The sequence below is a fragment of the Hemitrygon akajei genome, chromosome 3, assembly GCF_048418815.1.
Source record: "Hemitrygon akajei chromosome 3, sHemAka1.3, whole genome shotgun sequence".
Lineage (NCBI taxonomy): Eukaryota > Metazoa > Chordata > Chondrichthyes > Myliobatiformes > Dasyatidae > Hemitrygon > Hemitrygon akajei.
Window position 1 is genome coordinate 185,975,060 of NC_133126.1, and position 22,409 is coordinate 185,997,468.

The 22,409-nt window shown below is 44.6% G+C and overlaps 1 protein-coding gene and 1 long non-coding RNA gene across 3 annotated transcripts in view; one reads left to right on the forward strand and one right to left on the reverse strand.

The window, feature by feature from the left end:
- The window catches only part of wwtr1 (WW domain containing transcription regulator 1), a 152,728-nt gene that overhangs the window by 92,322 nt on the left and 37,997 nt on the right, over positions 1-22,409 (reverse strand). The window lies entirely within an intron of this gene.
- LOC140725731 (uncharacterized) lies at positions 14,947-20,900 on the forward strand. Its single transcript, XR_012098439.1, has 2 exons — positions 14,947-15,069; positions 20,181-20,900. It is a non-coding gene; the product is annotated as an uncharacterized lncRNA (long non-coding RNA).

Below are 22,409 nucleotides of genomic sequence, written 5' to 3' on the forward strand. Positions count from 1 at the left end.
CACACACCTTGGGAAAAGAGAACAGCCAAGCAATCTCTCACTCTGCTTCGGCCCAAAGGGTTGGAGACCTCCCCAAGGCTTTCTCTCTGGCTGTCCACTTGATCTGTGCCTCTCGAACATCTCCATCAAGCAACCTCTCATCCTCTTTCACTCCGAAGAGAAAAAACTAGGCCAAAGGAGAGTGACAGATTGCTTGACAGAGTTGTGTAGTACCTGCCCAAACTTCTCGTAAGTGTTGAAATCGAACCTTCATCCACTGCCTCTGCTGGCAGCTCATTCTACACTCACACCACCCTCTGAGTGAAGAAGTTTCCCCTCAGGATCCCCATAAATGGCTTCGACCTATAACTTCTAGTTCTAGTCTCATCCAATCTCACTAGACAAAGCCTGCATGTATTTACTCTATCCATACCCCTCATAATTTTGTAAACTCCAGAAGATCTCACCTCATTCTCCTATATTCCAGGGAATAAATTCCTGACCTATTCAACCTTTCCCTGTATTAAGTTTACTTCTTCTGCAGAGCTGAACTTACTGAACAGCAGAGAGTTTCTTGACATGGCAACTAGTGTAACAGTATGTAAGTCATCAGTCTAGTCCAGCTCTGTGCTTTTATTGCATTCAGTACACTAAATCAGAATCAGGTTTATTATCACCAGCATGTGTCGTGAAATTTGTTAATTCAGCAGCAACAATTCAATACAATGTATAATATAGAAGAAAAATAAATAAATCAATTACAGTACACATATATTGAATTGATTAAAAATTGTGCAAAAAAAAGAGATAATGTATATTTAAAAAGTGAGCTAACACAAGGAAATCTGCAGATGCTGGAAATTCAAACAACATGCACAAAATGCTGGTGGAACACAGCAGGCCAGGCAGCATCTATAAGGAGAAGCACTGTCGACGTTTCGGGCCAAGACCCTTCGTCAGGACTAACTGAAAGGAAAGATAGTAAGAGATTTGAAAGTAGTGGGGGGAGGGGAAATGGAGAATAATAGGAGAAGACCGGAGGGGGTGGGATGAAGCTAAGAGCTGGAAAGGTGATTGGCGAAAGTGATTACAGAGCTGGAGAAGGGAAAGGATCATGGGACGGGATGCCTCGGGAGAAAGGGGGTAGGGGGGAAGCACCAGAGAGAGATGGAGAACAGGCAGAGTGATGGGCAAAGAGAGAAAAAAAAACAACTAAATATGTCAGGGATGGGGTAAGAAGGGGAGGAGGGGCATTAATGGAAGTTAGAGAAGTCAATGTTCATGCCATCAGTTTGGAGGCTACCCAGCCGGTATATAAGGTGTTGTTCCTCCAACCTGAGTTTGGATTCATTTTGACAGTAGAGGAGGCCATGGATAGACATATCAGAATGGGAATGGGACGTGGAATTAAAATGTGTGGCCACTGGGAGATCCTGCTTTCTCTGGCAGACCGAGCGTAGGTGTTCAGTGAAACGGTCTCCCAGTCTGCGTCAGGTCTCACCAATATATAAAAGGCCACACCGGGAGCACCGGATGCAGTATACCACACCAGCCGACTCACAGGTGAAATGTCGCCTCACCTGGAAGGACTGGAAGGAGGTAGTGTTTACGGGTTCAATGTCCATTTAGGAATTGGATGGCAGAGTGAACAAAGTAGTTCTTTAATCACTGAGTGTGTGCCTTCAGGCTTCTGTACCTCCTACTTGCTGGTAACAGTGAGAAAAGGGCATGCCCTGGGTTCTGGGGATCCATAATAATGGATGCTGCCTTTCTGAGATAGCACTCCTTGAAGACATCCTGAGTACTTTGTAGGCTAGTACCCAAGATGGAGCCGACTAAATTTACAAGCCTCTGTGGTTCTTTTGGTCCTGTGCAATAGCCTGTCCATACCAGACAGTGATGCAGCCCGTCAGAATGCTCTCCACTGTACAACTATAGAGAGGTGTTTGAGTGTTTTAGTTGACATCCCTTCAAACTCCTAATGAAGTATAGTCGCTGTCTTGTCTTCTTTATATCTGCATCGATATGTTGGGACCAGGTTAGATCCTCAGAGATCTTGACACCCAGGAACTTGAAACTGCTCACTCTCTCCACTTCTGATCCCTCTATGAGGATTGGTATGTGTTCCTTCATCTTACCCTTCCGGAAGTCCACAATCAGCTCTTTCAGAATGTCAACGTAACGCAACGGTCAGAGGCACAGCAGCTCCGACCAGGCTGAATCCTGACACATGGGTCAGGCCCCCTTCTGCGTGCAAAGCAGCCAGCAATACCTCACCAGCAAGGCCACATCAGCAACCTTCCCTTCCATACACCCCCCACTCCCACCCCTTAGACCCAGGTACACTGCGGGCCTGTGCGCACTCTGCATCCAGCAGATGAGCAGACATAAATCAAGCCTTCCCCAGCTGTGTAAATACAGCTGACAAACATGGGCAAAATGGCACTCCACTGCCTTCACGTTTTAAAAGAAATCAGTATTCAATATAAATCGGACACTAATAAAAAGACTGCTTTGAATTGCACTGCCAAAGGCTTTTTTTTTAAAATACTCGTGTTTTTTCAACTTCTAGTTTTAAACTGATCTCTGTGAGTTGTCTGGGATTGGGTCCAAACAGTAAAACTCTGCCACACAGATGTTTCTTGTATCACACTTGACACAGTAACAACCCAGTACTGCAGGATAAATAGTCGAAGCAAAAGATTGGGATAAACAAGAGAGCAGGACGTTATAAGGCAGCAAGCTGAGTAAAGAGTGCCTTAGAGAATTCTCCTGCCACTGTTACCAACTGGGTCTTTCTCCAAAAAATCAGAGATAACCTGGAACTCAGTCCGTGGACGTGAAATGGACAGAGTCTACCAAGGCTTCCTAAAGGAATTGGGTAGATATTTACAACACATTTGCAGGGTTATGGGAAATTGTGCCACTTCAATAAGGACTTCCCTGCTGTCAATGGGCCAAATGCAGTTTCACGTGATCAGTTGAGTATGATCCCCTAAGGGGTTGTCTATCAGTGGGTTCTCTTCTATTTAAACCATTCTGCTCTTGATTTACTCTTGTCTTTCAGATCGTTGTCATTCAACTTCTATTAAGCTGCAGGTGACAGACCGCTGTCCTGACGTTCTCCTGTAAAATACCTTGACAGGATTTTGAATTCATTGTTCCCTCAACAATTGCAAGCTGTCCTGGCCCTCGAGCAGCAAAGCAGCTCCAAACTATGATGCTCCTTCTACATCCTGGATTCACATGTCCAGGAGCAGTGGGGGCAATGATAAGTGGCGTCTGGGGTTAGCGGTTGGGTCTTTTGCTTGTTTAGTGTCTCCTTTCCTAGGTGCTGCTTGTTCTCTGCAGCACAGCAGAGGTTCTTCTCATGTAGCGCAGCTCCCTCTTGAACACATTCCCTCTAGGTATCTCTATTGAGTGCAACGTCTTCCAGTTTTTAGATGGAATGTTGGATTTCCTCAGGCTGAATTTGATGTTATCTTTGGCTCACTGTCACCACCAAGGGCTCACTGTCCTGCTTTCAACTGGGAGTGAAGGAACTGTTTGAGGAGTGGTGAGTTTGGCATACGGATGACATAACCTACCCATCAGTATTGGTATTGTTTTATCATGGTGGAGATGCTGTTCACGTTGGCCCCCTCCAGTACACTGGTGTTAGTGTATCTGTCCTTCTAGCTGACACTCAAAATCTTTCGTAAGACTCTTTGGTGGTATTGTACCAATATGACCTCCATCTGTGTCATACCAACTTCTGGAAGTGTCTTTGGCAAAGTCAGTGATTATTTCCTGTTCTTAAAGAGTGGTGCCTGATTACTACATTCCATGAGGTGAAGAAACTCCCAGGGCCAGAAATCCAGCAACTCCAAAGGAACTCCAATGTGTCTCCAGTTCAAGTTTGTCCCATTCTGAGATAGCTGAAAACCACACAGCATCAGGCCTCAAACACGTTATAAACAACAAGCAATGCACACTGAATGCTGCAGGAACTCGGATCGGGCAGCACCTAGGGAGAGGAATAAACAGTTGTTGTTTCAGGCAGAGACCCTTCATGGAAAGAAAGGAGAAAAAAGCCAGAATGAGAAGGTGGGAGGAGGGAAAGTTGATAGGTGAAGCCAGCTGAATAGGGAGGGGAAATGAAGTGAAAAGCTAGGGGGGGGGGGGGGAAGTGATAGACGTTATGTGTTACTCTACATTTCCAACAGAATCTCTACGTTTATAAACTCAAGCAAACAGAATTAAAAGGTAGGCTTGAATTGATAAAGAACAGTTCCCTACCTCTCAGTCATAGACAACACGAATGAATCTGCAGATGCTGGAAATAAATAAAAACACAAAATGCTGGCAGAACTCAGCAGGCCAGACAGCGTCTATGGGAGGAGGTAGTGACGACGTTTCGGGCCGAAACCCTTCATCAGGAGTGAAGTAACATGGGATGGTCGAGGGGGGATAAGAAGTGGGGGGAGGGATGAAGTAGAGAGCTGGGAAGTGATAGGCTGGAGGGAAATGGGCTGGGGGAAGGTGGAGAATTATGTCATAGAGTTAGTTTCAAATGTACTGATTAGTGTCATGTAAGAAAACCATTAATATCAATCTGCGTTCATCTTCTGAAAGCATGAGAGATCCTTCAGTTCAACCTTGCAAAAAACGTCCAAGATCCTGCCAGTCTTTGTTCTGCAGGTGAGAGTAAGTCGACCTCATTCTGCATCTAACCATATGTGAGTGCTGGGTGTTAACACTGAAAAAGACACTCACATCCTCCATCCAAAAACCCTTTTCCAGCATTTAATGAAAAGTAATATCAAACAAATATTCTGAGTGCATTTTCACTACTGAAGTCAATGGAATGAAGAATGTTTAAATCTTCAATCTCAAGGAGTTGGCCCGGCTTGCATCAATTGCGCATTCCAAGCCATCCTTAAGAAAGCAGAACACTAAGTTCCTGAACTGATATTATCTGTCTTGATCTGATATTCATGGTCTGATCTAAGCAAATCAAAGAAGGTTGTCCATAGGAGGTTCACCAGTCTAGTTTCTAGAATGAGAGGGTTGTCCTTGAGACCTTGGATGTGTATTCTTTGGAGTTTAGAAGAACGAGGGATGACCTTATTAAGATATATCCAAGGATGGATATTAAGGTGTTTTCATTGGTTGGACAACCTCAAACAAGGGGACATAATTACAAGATAAGTCATGTACGATGGAGGGACAGAGAAATTTCTTATTACAGATGGTGACAAATCTCTGGAACTCTCTGTCCAGAGAATTGTAGAACCTGCTCATTAGCAGTATTTAAAGTGGAAGTAGGTAAGTTTCCAAAAGATCGATAATTGAGGATTATGGGGCCCTGGCACAGAGGAGGAGGTAAGGTCAGCATAGATGAGCCATGATCATACTGAACGGCAGGGCAGGCTTGATTCTTGTGTCCTCGGCTAGATGAAGGTAGGAAGCTCTCTTGAGAAAAAAGAACATAAGTATTCACTCCCTATTCTGTTATAGCCATGCTCCTTTTAACAATCACTCCACTCTTTCTCCACTCCCCCACTGAGACCAGATCGCCCGATAAAGAGTATCACAGCTGCAGATTACATATAAAGTGAGCGTGTCAGTGTTAAACGCTGGTGAAAGCTGCCTGGCTAGTGTGTCACCATATTAGGTCTGTGCACATCACAAGAGCAAGTCCAATGCCTGCTGGTATAAGGAAAGCGGTCGGCCGAGATTCAGAATTGAAAAACAAAAATTATATTCAATTTAAAAGTTCTTGGCAGACAGTGCTGCGTGAAGTTAAGTTCACTTCCAACTCACATATGCAGAGCCAACCAGCCTAAACAGGAAGTGAAGTGATTCAGCTGTAGTCAGCACTTAAGACCATTGTATAATATAGTTACTAGTGGGGACCAGATGTTACGGAGCAGTGTTTAAGGGCTGTGGTCTGCCTTTTGCCAGGTCCTGATGGGGGAGGGAGAGTTTAAACTGAGCCAAACTAAAGAAAAATAAAGACTTGATTATAATGACTGGTTGAAGCGCGGCCTGGTACAGAAACACCACTGCCCTTGAATGGAAAATCCTACAAAAGTTATAAATATGGCACCAGTCCATCACAGGTAAAGCCCTCCCCTCCACTGAGCACATCTATACTGAGTGCTGTCACAGGAAAGTAGCACCCACCACCAGGGACCCCCACACCTAGGCCATGCTCTCTTCTCGCTGCTGCCATCAGGAAGAAGGTACAGAATCCTCAGGACCCACACCACCAGGTTCAGGAACAGTTACAACCTCTCAATCATCAGGCTCTTGAACCAGAGGGGATAACTTCACTCAGCTTCATTGGCCCTATCACTGAACTGTTCCTACAACCAATGGACTCCCTTTCAACGCCTCTTCATCTCATGTTCTCAAAATTTATTTCTCATTTATTTTTTATTATTATTATTACTACTTCTTTTTTCTTTCTTTTTCACTTGCACAGTTTGTTGTCTTTGGCTCACTGGTTGTCCACCCTGTTGGGTGTGGTCTACTGATTCTATTACATTTCTTGGAATTACCGAGCATATCCGCATATACTAATCTCAGGGTAGTATATGGTGACGTATATGTACTTTCATAATAAATTTGTTTTGAACTTTGAACTTTTGCATGATTATTTAGCATCTTTCATCCATACAAGACACCCTTGAGCCCTTCACAACTCATGAATCCATTGTACAATGTTGTTGTTATAAAGACCAATTTGTGCAAAGCATGCTCTTAGAAACAGTAGCACAAAAAGAACAAGATAATCAGATGTCTGATATAATGCTGACCAGTACACAAGGAAAACATAGAACAGTACAGCACAGTATAGGCACTTCGGCTGAAGACATTGACCCAATCTTTTGACCCACTTTAACCATTCCTTCTCACATAGCCCTCCTTTTCTTTTTCCTCCATGTGCCTACCTAAGAGCTTATTAAATATCCTTAATCTGCTTCTACCACCACCCTGGCAGTCCACGCACCCTTCACTTTCTGTGTAAGAAAACCTAACTTGACATCGCACCTATACTTTCCTCCAATTGCCTTAAAATTATGCCCATTTCTATTAGCCATTTCTGCCTGGGAAAAAGTCACTGGTTGTCTGCTTTGTCTTTGCCTTTTATCATCAATCACTTTTTCTTCTTCAGAATGCGACACTTTATATCTCCATGTTTTATCACCTCCATTTAATGTTTAAACCAAAAGATAGCACCATCACAACTGCTACTCGGCCTCAGTATTCACCTTGGGCTGTTTTATGAGATCAAGGATGACTTACCATACTTTTACTCCCACGCCCACTAATGCGGCCTATGAGACCTCTACAGGAATGGTACATACTTCCATGGACATAGCAAATTAGACAGGTCATGGCCAACAGGCCGATGGGTGAATACGGTATGAGCTGGCACACACCTTCTGCTGCCCACGTACACAGGACATTTATATGCTTCCCATGCATGGCCTCCAGGTTCTCAATACCATCCTGCAGACTCATCCTCCATCCTGAGTAGTCATGGGCCAGAGATTCCCAGGAGCCAGGGGAGATGTTGCATTTCTTCCAGGAACACTTTGAATTATTGAACATCCTTGAGTTATTTCTTCTGTCTGCCTGGTAATACTTTCCCGTGATGAAACTTGGAAAAGTGTCTGTTTCAGGAATTTGGAGTCCGGAAATCCAGTAATATTGTCTTCACAACCTATCCAACTGAGTAGAACCTGGGACTGGAAGAATCAATGTGGATCTTTGTGTTGACACTTCTGGTGCGAGATCTGAACCCACAGCCTCTGATTCAAAGGTGAGCAGAGAAGCCACTCTCTCTTCTTTCTTTTTTGTCCATTATGCCACTGGTGTTTAGGGCAGCAATAAAGGTGCTCCATCTCCGGCGGCGTGCATGGCTCCCTTCATTATGTCGGTCGCTTCCTGTGGCCTTTCAGACCAGTATTTGTGTGACTGCAATGCTGTACGTATCTGCCCTTTATTGAAATAAGCATTAACTAGATACCTTAAAGGCAAAAGTGAAATCAAAATAACCACTTGATCTGTAGGTTAATGCTGTTGGAGGTTTCCAAGATGCACCCAGTCCAAGAACTACAACGTAATAGTTACATTGCAGGATTATGCCCAAGTAGGGATAACTGGTGAGTAAACCACTGCTGGTAAAAGTGAACACTTAATAGAGTCATGGGGCAGTCTATTAATCAAACTTCAATGGTACCCTTGTTAAGATAGCAAACCATTGAATAATTCAACTTGCCATCAAGAATTTCTACCTCTACTAACAATGCAGATCCAAATTTGCAAAGTCAGGAAATTTATTAATAAAAATCCACATTGCAAGATCTTTGCCTTGTAGCTTACCCTGAAACCAACCACTTGTTAGATTTTTTTTAAAGGATTTAAAGATTAAGGATTATCGTGATTTGTCACACGTACATTGAAACATACAGTGAACTGCGTCGTTTTGCGTCAATGATCAACACAGTCCAAGGATGTGCTGGGGCAGCCTGCAAGGGGTTGTTCCTTCCCTTGCCTTCCTGTAATTTGTAGACCAAGACAGAAAACGCCTCTAGAGTTTGGTAGAATCTTTTCCATGTGGTTGAGTGGCCATTTGTTCAAGCAGCAAGATGAGTGTCCACAGATTGCACCCAGTCATCAAAACCATTATGACCCAAGGGTTCTGAATCCTGCACTGATTATTGATTTAGTGATATGGAGCAGACTAGGCCTTCCCAGCCCAGCGAGCTGCACCACACAACAACCTGCCTACTTAACCCTAACCTCATCAGTTGGACAGGCAGTACATTTCCTTGGCACAGCTTTCTCAAGGGTTGAAACCAATTAAAAATTAAAGCCAAACTAAAACAAAGACTGCCTTCAGATGACTTGTGGACTTTTCTTTTAATGGATTGATCAGAATCTGGTTGGGATCTCTCTAGTATCTATCCTGTTTTCCCTTAAGACAACAGAAATCCATCAGTGGAATTTAGGTTGAAAGATCTTATTACAAAATAGTCTTTAGTCATCTTGGATGTACAATGTGTATATGTCCACCACTGGGTAATGCTTCTCAGTATGTTTATTGGCACTTGGCTCCATCTATTACTCAGCCTCTCTGTTTTTATTCTTGTATTAACAAAGTCTTAATGGCAGTCGGAGGAGGGGAAAGGGATTTTAGAGCTTGATGCATCGTTCTACGTCAGTAAGGTCTTGGCCAGGAAACACTCGAAGATATCAACACTCCCTTGGGCATACTAAATCACCAGCTGCTCCTCAGGTCAGGCCATCTGTCCCCCGTCTCATATGAAGACCTTGCAGCCAATCTCCCTCCATCCACCAGCACTGCTTTATCATTTCCTGTCAGTCACCTTATGTACAGGCACTCCTGTGCCTGGTGTCACTTTATGGACACCCAATCAATGTATATAAGCTGTCTAATGTACTTGTATTGATTGTGGTTTTTTAAAAAAAAAACTATGGTGTTCTTTATCTTGAATCTATACCTCCCTCCCCAGCCTGATTAATCTGGAACGGCCACATCAAAACCAACTAGGGACACTTGGATTCACTGCTGAGTGGCAGGAGCAATGAGCTGAGAAACGGCACAGGTCACAGGCAACGGCAGTGAAAGGCTTGCCTTTGTGAGCACACCTCACTGTTTCAGGCTCCTCTCCTGAAATCACTTTCCATGCAGGAACTTGTGCACAATAAGCTCCACGGATGGTGAGAGCCAGAGGAGTAAATATTGGCCAGGAACACAGAATATAGAATAGTATCGCAGGGAGTAGACCCTTCAGCCTACAATGTCTGTGCTACGCCTGACATCAATTTACAGTAATTCCTCCTGTATCCATCCATTCATGAGTCTGTCTAAAAACCTCTTGAATGCCACATTCATACCCGTTTCCATCATTACCTCTGGTAGGCTGTTCCAGACATCCAACTCCCCCTGTCTAAATAAACTTTCCCCACATGTCCCCTCTAAACCCCTCCCCCCATCTTAAAGCTATGCCCGACATATTGATGCAATCACTAAGGGAGGAATATGGGAAAGTGGTTCAGATTCGATGCACCAAGTGGCCAAATTCTATTCCTATGTCTTATGGTCTAAGGAAAGCAGCGACTATACTTCATTAGGAGGTTGAGGATTCCTGATATGTCACCAAAGGCTCACAAGTTTCAACAGACGTACCACAGAGACCATTCCGACTGGCTGCATCACCGCCTGGTACGGTGGGGCCACTGCAGCGGATCGGCAGAAACAGCTCCATCGCGGGCACAAGCCTCCCCATCATCGAGGACACCTTCAAAAGGCAATGCCTCAAGAACGTGGCGTCCATCATTAAGGACCCCCACTGTCATGGCCATGCCCTCTTCTCATTACCGCCATCAGAGAGGAGGCACAAGAGTGTGAAGGCACACACTTAACATTTTAGGAACAGCCTCTTCCCCTCAGACATCAGATTTTGAATAGTCCATGTACCCGTGAACACTACTTCACTATTTTTAAACACACACAATGCTGAAGGAATTCAGCAGGCCAGGCAGCATCTATGGAAAAGAGTACCATCAACGTTTCGGGACAACAGCCCACTATTTTGCTTTCTTTTTGCATGACATATTTTTATATATTTCTTATTGTAACTTATAGTATTTTTATGTATTGCACTGTATTGCTGCAATAAATTTCATGACATACAGTATTGTGCAAAAATCATAGGCCTAAGACTTTTACACAGTAATGTATTTGTCAATGTGGAGCGGAGAACAAGTTTGTAAATCTGGTGGGAGCAAAGGACACTGGGAATGGCAAGGGTGGAACACTGTGGGAGGGGTATCAGAGAAGGAGTGCCAGGGTGGGGAGGGGGGAGGTGGCACGGGTGCAGACACACACAACACTGAGATACCAGGCAAGGTCACTGGATTCCAAACAATTGGTTTATTGATCATTGCAGAATGTTTCTCTGGTGCACCCTGCTCCCTCCCCTCTCCCTTCTCCTTTTCCCAACCATGACTCCCCTTCTCCCTGCCCCCTTCCCACTCTCAGACACAATAGACCCATATCAGAATCAGGTTTATCATCATTCACATGTCATGAAATTTATTTTATTTTCCCCTGGCAGTACTGCTGTGCAAAAGTCTTAGGCACCCCAGCTATATATATGTGCCTAAGATTTTTGCACTGTACTGTATGTCAGTGATAATAAACCTGACTCTGATTCCCCAGTATTTGACATTTCTACCCTGGGATAAAGATTCTGACTTACTACTTTATCTATGCCTCCCATAATTTTATAAACTGTTCAGGTCTCTCCTCAGCTTCTGAGACTCCAGACAAGAATATCCCAAACTGTCCAGCCTCTCCGTACAGCTAGTAGCCAAAGAGGACAAGGGCCTCTTTGAAGTTCAGCCATTGGATCTTTTCTGCCCATCCAATGTCCCATCCAGCTTCTCCTGTCAGTTAGTACTGGATCGTTCACTCGGCCTGGATACAGGTGTTTGACAGCAGAAAGATGGTTGCCAGAACTCCACTGTTCTTCTCTGAACTGGGATGTTTTTTTTTTAAAACATCCACCTGACTTTTGTACCAGGAATCCAGCTCCGCAAGATTAATTTTTATTAGGCTTGCGATTAATTGTTATTTTCCACTCCCAGCTCTGCATTCCCAGAACGACTCATTGCAAATGCCACATGTTCTCGGGATTCAATCGTAAATCACCATGGAAAATAAAACAGGCATTTACATTTACCCCTGTCTTTTTTTTTGAAAAAAGGAGAAAACCTACTCCCCCCTACCCACCCCACAGAAAACACCAACATCAGCATCATCTATTCAACACAGACTCCGTCCTGCCACTCACATTTTGCAGTATAAACAGAAATATCCTTTGTCATTTGGCACACACCCGATCCCTTCTCAAGGCAGTCTGAACTGGAGGGCACCTTGCAGACGTAGCCAATTCTTTATCTATGAAGACACTGTCTGAACCTCACAGACCCACAAACACCTCAACCCACTGAGTCCACCCAGACCGTCCAGACACCATCCTCAATGAGCTTACACTAATCCCGTTGTTCCTCTCCCCACATTCCCATCAGCTCCCCCAGCTTCTACCACTCGCCCACACACCAGGGGCAACTTATGGTCATCTCCCAGCCCACACATCTTAACAATGAGGGAGGAACCTCACCGGGGGAAATGTGGAAACCCCACACAAGCAGTGCCCGAGGTTGGGATTGAACCTTGGGTCACCGGAGATATGAGACAGCATCAGCTGCAACACGGCACCACCCACCTTTCTTTCTCTTACTCGAAAGATGTCATAGTCAGGCAGTGTTTCAATCTTCACGGCTTGACACACCAGTTCAGGGAACTACTGCGACATTTGTAAAAACAAACCAGATGGTCCCAGTGGATTAGTTGGTCCACTTTCTCCACAGCCCACCAAAAAGAATTATTTCCCCTTCTAGTGCAATAATTTCCTACACCAAGAATATCTCAGAAATGACAGCTCGACTGCTCGAACCTCACGGCATCACAATCACTCACAAACCAACGGTGACTTTAAGGAAGCTTGTCTCAAGAACCAAGGTACGAGTAAAGACAACGGACGAAAGCAATGTGGTGTACAGGGTCACCTGAGGAGACTGCAACAAGAACTATGGCAGCCAGACAAGACATAAACTCTCAACTCGTTTACGGGAACACAAACTGACGGTGCAGAGACGTGATCCATTGTCATTGATCTCGGTACGTGGTGACCGAGGAGGACACCGCTTTAACTGGGACACCACAGAGGTACTAACGCAGGTAAACACAAAGCAGGCACGAGAATGCTTAGAAGCGTCGTTCTCTTCTGATAACCCCGTAAACAAATGTATCGAAATTAACGCCATCTCTGAACCCCTAAGAGCAAAGAAATGCAAGACAATAGGACTCAAAGGACAACTGAAGGGGTAGCCAATCAGGACAGGGACAAGTGAACGGGGGCCTATATAAACGTGAGCACTCCCAGGGGGAAACACCAACAACTGCACACTGAGGATGTCACCTCGACTGGTGATGAAACGTCTGCAAGCTAATCACTAAGCTCTGTGAACACTACAACATCAAACGCTTCAACCTGAGCTACCAATATTCACCACCATCCTAACTCCCCTAGCTACAGACTTACGCCATTCATTTATGAAGCTGAGTCTCACATTGAACAGCACAACTCTCCATGTACAGGAATAAAATACCCGTAAATCATTTTCAATTCATGATGTTTCACTACACAAAACGCTTCCCAGGAAAACTGAGCACTAGATCGCCACAGTAGCGTCGTGGTTAGCACAACATTATTACAGCTCAGGGTATTCTGGAGTTTGGAATTCACTTCTAGTGTCATCTGTAAGACGCTTGTACTGTATGTGTCTTTGTCTCTCTGTCTCTCTGTGAATGTGTCTGTTTCCTCCGACAGTCCAAAGTTTAGTAGGTTCATTGGTTATTGTAATTGTCCTGTGACTGGGCTTGGGCTAAATAGGTGGGCTCCTGGACAGTGTAGGATAAATAAATAACTAATGGTCAGGAACTCAGGGAGACGCTGTAGTAATCCAGTTTCCCCTTGAAACCGACGGAGTCATGTCTTTTTCACACTGCTTTTTCAGGTAGTTCATTCCATATCGTTATCAACTTCTTTGTAAAGAATATTTTGCTTTGTGTCGGAATGAAACAAATTGAAAGACGTCAGTGAGTCAAGCAACGTCTGTAGAGGCAAAAACGATGGTTCAGATTCTGCACCTGCTGTCTCCAATGTCTCAAAGTTGGCATCACCTTGAATCTGTGACCCAGCTCTTGACGGGAACCACTCCTTTTCTTAACCTCTCCAGACCTGTCGAGAGCTTAGCCATTCCCAACAACTGCTCTAATCCAAAGAAAGTAGCTTTGCTATTCAAGTGAAAGATCGACGATAGACACACAAAGGACTGCAGGTGACAGAACCCGGAGTAACAAACAACCTGCTAGAGGAACTCAGCGAATCAAGCACCGTCTGTGGGGAGAACGGAATTGTCGACATGTCAGATCGCAACTCTGTATCGGGATGATCAGGGCATTACTGTAGCACAGTGGTTAGCATAATGCTTTACAGTACAGTGATTGAAAGATGAGGGTTCAATTTCCACCGCAGCCTATAAGGAGTTTGTACATTCTCCGCATGACTGCATGGGTTTCCTCTGGGTGCTCCGGTTTCCTCCCACAGTCCAAAGATGTCCAGGTTAGGGTTAGTAAGTTGTGGGCATGCTATGTTGGCACTGGAAGCACGCAGCCCCCAGCACCTCCTCAGACTGCACTGGCCATTGACGCAAATGACACATTTCACTGTACACTTCAATGTTCTGTACATGTGACAGATAAAGCTAATCTTTATCATTAAATATGATAGCTAGCCCTACCCTGGGCGCAGGACTGTGTGAGGAGAGCATATAGTGTTCCTAAGCCTGCAAGACATGTGCACTGGAATTGCTGTTGCAAAACTGACAAGTTCAGCCAAAGAAAAGCTCTTTATAATATATAGCCATCTTTTAGTTCAAGGGAAAAAGCAAAGTAGTTCTGCAGAAAGTTGGTAGGTTGAAATAGAGTCCACATGACATTGCCTTCAGCTTAAATTGCTTCCATAAAATTTATATATACAAGTCACGCCAGCCTTCTGAATACAGAATGTCCTGTTACAAAGAAACTGTTGTCCTATAATAACCTCTGCAAGGATATCTTAAAACAAAAGCATTGTGGGGAGAGCTTGACTGAGTGAAACAAACAGGTTTTCAGTTCTGCCCAAGTCACACTGGAAGCAGGAAATGAGTCAGCACTTGTCATTAGCTCTTCCCGAAGGAAAAGGATTCGGGCGGGTGGGGGGGGGGGGGGGGGGAATTGAGACCGGGTGGGAGAAAAGAAAATGAATGGTACAAAAGAATAGGACACGTCAGTCAGAGCCCTGGCCTAACATGCACCACTGGAGACACACTCATCGCTGCTGGTCAACATGTGGGACGTGTAATCTCTGCCTCATTCTCAGGGGACAACACACTGGCTTTGTGAGTAACAAGTATTGCTAGCTCAAGTTATGGGTGAGGTGCCAGAGGACTGGAAAATAGCTAATGTTGATCCTTTGTTTAAGAAAAGTTCTAAGAATAAGACAACACATTATAAGCCAGTGAGTCTGGCATCAATAGTAGGAAGGTTATTGGAAGATATTCTAAGGGGCCAGATATATAATTATTTGGATGGACAGAGACTGATTATACATAGTCAATATGGCTTTGGGCACGGTAGATCATAACCAACCAAATGTATAGATTTTTTTCAAAGAAGTTACCATCAAAGTTGATGAAAGAAAGGCAGTGGATGTTTTCTACATTGATTTTAGCAAGGCCCTTGACAAAGTCCTACTTGTGAGGTTACATTTGCTGGGTATTCAGAATTAGATATTGGCTCTGTGGCAGAAGCCAGAGAGAATGGTAGGAGATGGTTGCCTCTCTGACTGTAGGACTGTGCAGCAGGGGTCGGTGCTGGGTACGCCGTTTGTCAGCTATATCAATGATCTGGAAGGTAATGCGGTAAAGTGGATCAGCAAATTTGCAGATGACACCAAGATTGGAGACATAGCGGACAGTGAGGAAGGCTATCAAAAACCTGCAACAGGATCTGGACCAGCTGGAAAAGGGGCTGACAAATGGCAGATGGAATTTAATGCAGGCAAGTGTGAGGTATTTGGGAGGACAAACCAAGATAGGGCTTACACGATGAGCGGTAGGGCATGGAGGAATGCAGAAGAAGAGAGATCTGGGAATACAGATCCATAATTCCTTGAAAATGGCATCTAGATAGATAGGGTCATAAAGAGAGCTTATTGCCCATTAGCCTTCATAATTCAGAGTATTGAGTACAGGAGTTGGGGTGCCATATTGAAGTAGTACAAGACATTGGTGAGACCTAACTTTGAGTATTGTGTGCAGTTCTGATCACCTATCTACATGAAAGGATTGAAAGAATGCAGAGAAAATTTACAAGGATATTACCGGAACTTGTGGACCTCAGTTACAGGAAAATGGTAAATAGTTTAGGACTTTATTCCCTGGAGTGTAGGAGAATGAGATTTGATGGAGACATATAAATTTATGAGGGGTATAGACAGGGTAAATGCAAGCAGGCTTCTTCTACTGAGGCTGGGTGAGATGAGAATTTGAAGTCATGGACCATAGGTGAAAGGTAAATTTTTTTAAGGGGAACATGAGGAAGAACTTCTTCAATCAGATTTTAATGGGAGTGTGGAACAAACTGCCAGCAGAAGTGATGGATGGTGAGTCGATCTCAACATTTAAGAGAAATTTAGATAGGTGGTGGATGGATGGGACTGTATGGAGGGCAATGGTCTGAATGCAGGTTGATAGGACCAGGCACAGACATGATGGGCTGAACAGCCTGTCTCTGTGCTGTAGTGTCCCAAGACGTCCCGCCTGGGACTTCTATGCATACCTCCGGAGTAAAGTACTCGGAGAGCCACATAGTTAAGGGAAATTCATTTCAGGAGACATTTGAGCACTCATTCACAATCAGAATCAAGTTCCTTAGCACTGAGTATGTCATGAAAGTTGCTGGTTTTGAGGCAGCAGGACGGTCCAAGTCACAAAATTTACTGTAGGCTACAACTAAAAATAAAATAAATAAATAGTGCAAAAGAAGAAAAAGGGACGTAATGTTCACGGGTTCATGGACTGTACATAAATCTGACAGCGGAGGAGTAGAAGCTGTTCCTAAAATGTTAAGTGTACGTCATCAGGATCCCTGAGGGGAGTGTCTGGGAGATGACAGGAGGAAAAAGACAGGGAAATTCACCTCATTGCCCTAGACAACATCTGTCCCTCTATCAACAATGAAGTACAGACGTTCTGACCTGCGGCACAGATTGACAGAAAGGTGAAGGAGGCCGTTGGGCCCACTCCAAACAGGAGTGACCCAGATAGTCCAAGCCCCGACACTCTCCCCACTGCTCCGCCCTGCAAAAGTAGGTAAGCGATGCCCCCACTTCAATAGTAGCGAGGTAAGGATGAAAAAGGGCCACTGGAAACTTATTATTGCCTTCTCTCGGGGCAGGGCCCTCTCACTGCACACTCTGAGGTTTATACTTGGACAGAAATTGCTGGAGGGATTGCAGCAATAAAAGTTAATGGGACTGCTTACATCATCACACAGATTTTTATATAAGGAGGCTTGTTATAGAAGATAGCTAAAGTAATTGAAACAATGGCCAAATACTCCCACATCCCTTACAGACATACACTGGACTTAAATATAACCTGCATTTACACAAAGACCTGAACACTTCAACACAGACTTCATACACACACACTCCCACACACACACACACACAATGTTACTTTATTGCACAAAAGATACCACATTTCCTCTTCACACACAAATTTGCTCACACACTGCACATTATCTCTCACACATATGCGCAAGTCCACCCCACACACCCCTAACAAACACACTTTCTTACACACACACACACACACACACACACACACACACACACACACACACACACACACACACACACACACACACACACACACACACACACACACACACACACACACACACACAGAGTCTCTTACAGGCACACTCACACAGCTGAAAAGGTTTATCCCTCTGTATTTTTAGAACCGCATCCTGTTACTCTGAAATTTTCCTCTGCAGTTCTGGTAGGTAGCAAAGCATTCACATAAAATAAATCCGCCTTCCAACAAACATGACCTCTGGCCCACAAACCTGGAATTCATCGAGTCTGCATCTTATTACCGGGTGTATTCAGCAGATTGAGACCATTATATTGCTGGGACTTTTATTTTAAATGTTCCCACTGTTCCCCACAGAGGTGCCAGTCTACCCCTGCAATCTCACAGAACCTCTCGGCGAGCTCTACCAGTCTTCTCCTTTCGAGCACACCCATCCCATCCCTCCCCAGAGTTTCTGCAAACCCCTCAATGACACTCTTAATGAGGTCTCCCCACTCCCTCCTGTGTGGACTGCCAACACTTTTCAAAGGCTAGTCAGATACACTGGGAATATACTGGAGGGGCTATTCTTATTACGGCACAAAAGGAGACCATTCATCCCTGCACGCCACACCCGAAGCCATCAGAACAATCCTATCAATCCCTTTCCCTCTTCCTAATGATGTGGAAGCTTTAGAGAGGGTGCAGAGGAGATTTATCACGACGTTGCCTGAATTAGAGAGCATGTCTTATGAGGGTAGGATGAGCAAGCTGGGGCTTTTCTCTTTAGAATGAAGGAGGATGAGAGGTGTACAAGATGGTAAGAGGCATAAATAGAGTGGACAGCAAGAGACTTTTTCCAAGGGTAGCAATGGCTAACATAAGAGGGGACAATTTTAAGGCGACTTGAGGAAAGTGGAGATATGTCTCTACCAAAGGAAGTGTAAGGAATTCTCTCCCTCTGCTGGCTTGCAGGTCACCCTTGGGCAAGGTGTAGCACCAGCTTTGCACCCTGCCCCCCACGATCAGGATCTCTTGAAGCCACAGAGCAGGTGGTAGATGGTCGTATGAGCAACTGCTGCATATCACAAGCCCTAGTTATGCGATCGCTGACGCCAGGCAGACAATCTCTGCAGAGTATTGATAACACTGGACAAGAAAGATTTTTCTTCCTGAATACTTTTGGGTGTATCTTGTGGATTTTGGGCCACTGATCATGAAAATCGCCTTCAAATTTCCCTATCACACACCATTATTTTTGAACTCATCTATATTTGTTATTTCAATTCATAATTCATGTCAGAATAACTGATGCCAAGATAAAGGAAGGCGTTTTTGTTGAGCCACAAATCAAACAGGTTATCAAAGACGGGCAAGTTGAAGAACTTCTAGTGGGACTGGAGAAAATTGCATGGAAGGCATTCAGGGATGTTGTTGAAAATTTTCTTGGCAACTGCAGGGCACTGGTTGACAACATATGAAACCATAAAGTGCAACATGTCCCTACAGACTCATTTCCTGCATTCCCATTTAGACTTCTTCCCTGCAAATCTTGGCACTGCCAATGATGGGCATGGTGAAAGTTTGCCCCAGGACATTGCAGTCATGGAGAAACAATATCAGGGCAACTGGAATCCATCAATGCTGGCTGATTATTGTTGGACATTTAAGCCAGAAGCCTCAGACACTGAGTACAAATGGAAACTGTCAATAAAACATTTTTAGCTTAGTTGAACTAAAGTGTCAGCACCATTATGCAATTAAACATTATATTCAATAAAAGTTACTTTCTTGTTTCTCTAAATTCATACATGGTACAAGTCGTCTGAAATTATATTTGTGTTCAACTTCAAGCAGTCTAGACTCTTCAAAAATAAATTTTGAGGAAGCAACACTTTCAAAACTATTTGTTGTCGAGCGTAGTGGCTGGGGTCACCTACAGCATCTTGTAAAGACACCGCTCAGAAGGCGGCAATGGCAAACCAGTTCTGTAAAATTAGCCGAGAACCATCATGGTCGTGGTTAAGAGCATGATCACCCACTCCAATACGCCACAGCACATCGCGACAGAGGAAAGTACAGGAAGGACATCAGAGATATGTTTTTTTTATGGCTGGTGCATGGAATGAGCTGCTAAGGATGGTGGTAAAGGCAGATACATTAGGGACATTTAAGAGACTTAGATAGGAACATGAATGAAAGAAAAATAGATGTCTATATGGGAGGAATGTGTTAGATTGCTGTTGGAGGGGGTCAAAAGATTGGCACAACATCGTGGGCCGGAGGACCTATACTGTGTTGTGCTGTTCTAGTTCTAAATGGTTTGTGTTTGGCATGGCCTGCCAGGAGAAGTGGTGGAAGCAGGTACGATTGAGGTGTTTAAGAGGCTGTTAGATGGTCACATGAACATGTAGTGGATGGAGGCATATGGATCGTGTACAGTCAGAAAAGGTTTATTTTAATTGTGCTCAACACGCACGTTGTGGGCCAAAGGGTCTGTTCCTATACTGCCCCTTTCTATGTTTAACACCAGGCCAAGTCAGATTGAAAAGATCAAGGGTATTGAGGCTGGAGGAGAAAGACAGACCAGTGTTCAGGTCACTGCTCACAAATTTCTACCTTTAACGTCTCTCTTTTCCCTTTTCAAGGTGGATGGGGTTCTGTCGAAGACCCTGACCGAGAGCTACACTCAAACTCGGTTCTCTGCTGTGATAGGACCCGCTCCCAGGCTCAGCAACCTCCCGAGGACCCGATGCCTTCGGGTGTCCGAGGCTTTGCGGCCCTGGGGATAAGCCGATCCTATGCTGGTGCCACCGGCTGAAGCGTCACGGGCGAAAACAGAATATCGGGAGCAGAAGATTGGCCATTGGAGGTCTCTGCTCAGCAAATCGCTGTCGCCCTCCCTCTTTCTCTCATTGGTGGGGGAGAGTTTGTTGCCGATTCTTGAGTTGGAAAACTCAGGGGTGGGGGGAAGCAACACAGCAGACTTTAACACTTTAAATCAGTGAATGTTTATTTTTTGTCTTGGTAGACTCCCCTCTTGCTGTGTGTCCCTTTATTAGGGAGGGTGAGAGAGCTTGTGGTATATCAAATTGTCAGGGATTGATTAGTTTTTGTTGGACTGCAGACGATGGTCTTTTTTGGGGGCTTTGCTTGTGCTTGCTTGGTGCTGGGGGGAGGGGTGGTTTGTTGCTTTGCTGCCCTTGTACGTGGAAGGGGGGAGTAGGGGGCTTTGGGGGTTCTAATGTTTTGACTGTCATTCGTTCTTTGGGGCACTCTTCTGTCTTCGTGGATGTCTACAAAGAACAAGAATTTCAGGATGTATATTGTATTCATTCTTTGATATTAAATGGAACTATTGAACTATTCGACTATTGAATTGTACTTGTCTCTGTGCTAAACTGAGGCTGTGGCCTGCAACTAATGGGTTCTCCGATAGGCTGCAGCGATGATTGGCTTCGTGGCTGTGAACTCCCTTCTGTGAGCTTCACTTCTGAATGCTACTTGTTTGCACGATTTGTGTTTTTCTCTGCACGTTGGGTGTGTACCGGTTTTTTTAAAATAGGTTACTTCAGGTTTCTCTGTTCTGTGGCTGCTGCAAGGAGACAAATCTCAAGGTTATATATAGTATACACACTTTGATAATAAATGCACTTTGACTTTGACCTATTCACCCTGTCTGTATCCCCTCATAATTCTGTATATCAAGGTCACTCTTCTGTCCACCAGTCCCAACCGATTCAACCTTTCCCTATAATTCAGATCCTCAAGTCCCAGCAACAGCCGTGTAAATTCTCTCTGCACTTTTTCAAGCTTATTGATATCATTCCTGAAGGTAGGTGACCAGAACTGCAAACAATCCTCTAAACTCGACCTCGCTCAATTAGCCTAACACAACTTTGGGTTTTTTGAAGAAACCGTTGTACGCAATGAAGCCCAGGAGGTCACAGAGTGCAGAATCAAAGCTAGGTGTGGGGGTGGTGAGGTGTGGTTGCTCTGAGAGCCAGCATAGACCTGATGGGTGAATGTCCTTCTCCTTCACAAGGAAATATGGAATTCAGAAAACTGCAATGCTTTAGTACAGACTCGGTAAGTGTCTCTCAGAACTGCATGCTCTAAAACCGTGATTCTGCATCTAGAAAACTTGACCCTCAACCAGGGCAGTAACCGCACCAGAAATTCAGATTTCAAATAACTCTGCTGTCAGTGACGGGAAGGCTGAAAAAATAATCAACCCCCCCCCCCCCCCCACCCCAACCCCCCGTTCTTAAAGTCTCTCAGCCAGTCCCTAAATAGCCCTGCAGTCGTATCGGGAAATCGTAGCCAGTGCCCCTGTGGTGGGTGGGGGTGGAGGAGGAGGAACTAGCGGGCTTCATCTGTACATTTCTGAAGACTGGGGACAGCAGCCTCCCCTGTACAACTTCCACACAAAGCAAGTACAGAGCGAGTTACAAGCCAGCAGAACCACAGCACACCCAATTCTTGCCATTTAGGGTCATAAAGCATTTTATATATGCACAGAAACAGGCCCTTCAGCCCATTTAGTCTGTGTTGGCCTCATCTCCTCCCTAATCCCATCTACCTACACCCAGATCATAGCCAACTATACTCCTCTCATCCATGTACCTAACCAAATTTCTCATAATCGTTACAGTTGAACCTGCATCTACCACTTCCACTGGCAGCTTGTTCCACACGCACATCACCCTCGGGGTGAAGAAGCTTCCCCCTCAGATTCCCCATAAATGTTTCATCATTCACCTATGATCTCTAATTCGAGTCTCAACCAACCAGAGGTGAAAAGGTCAGTAGGCATTCATCCTATCTATACCCCTCATAATTTTGAGTCCCCCTCACCATTCTCCTACTCTCTAAGA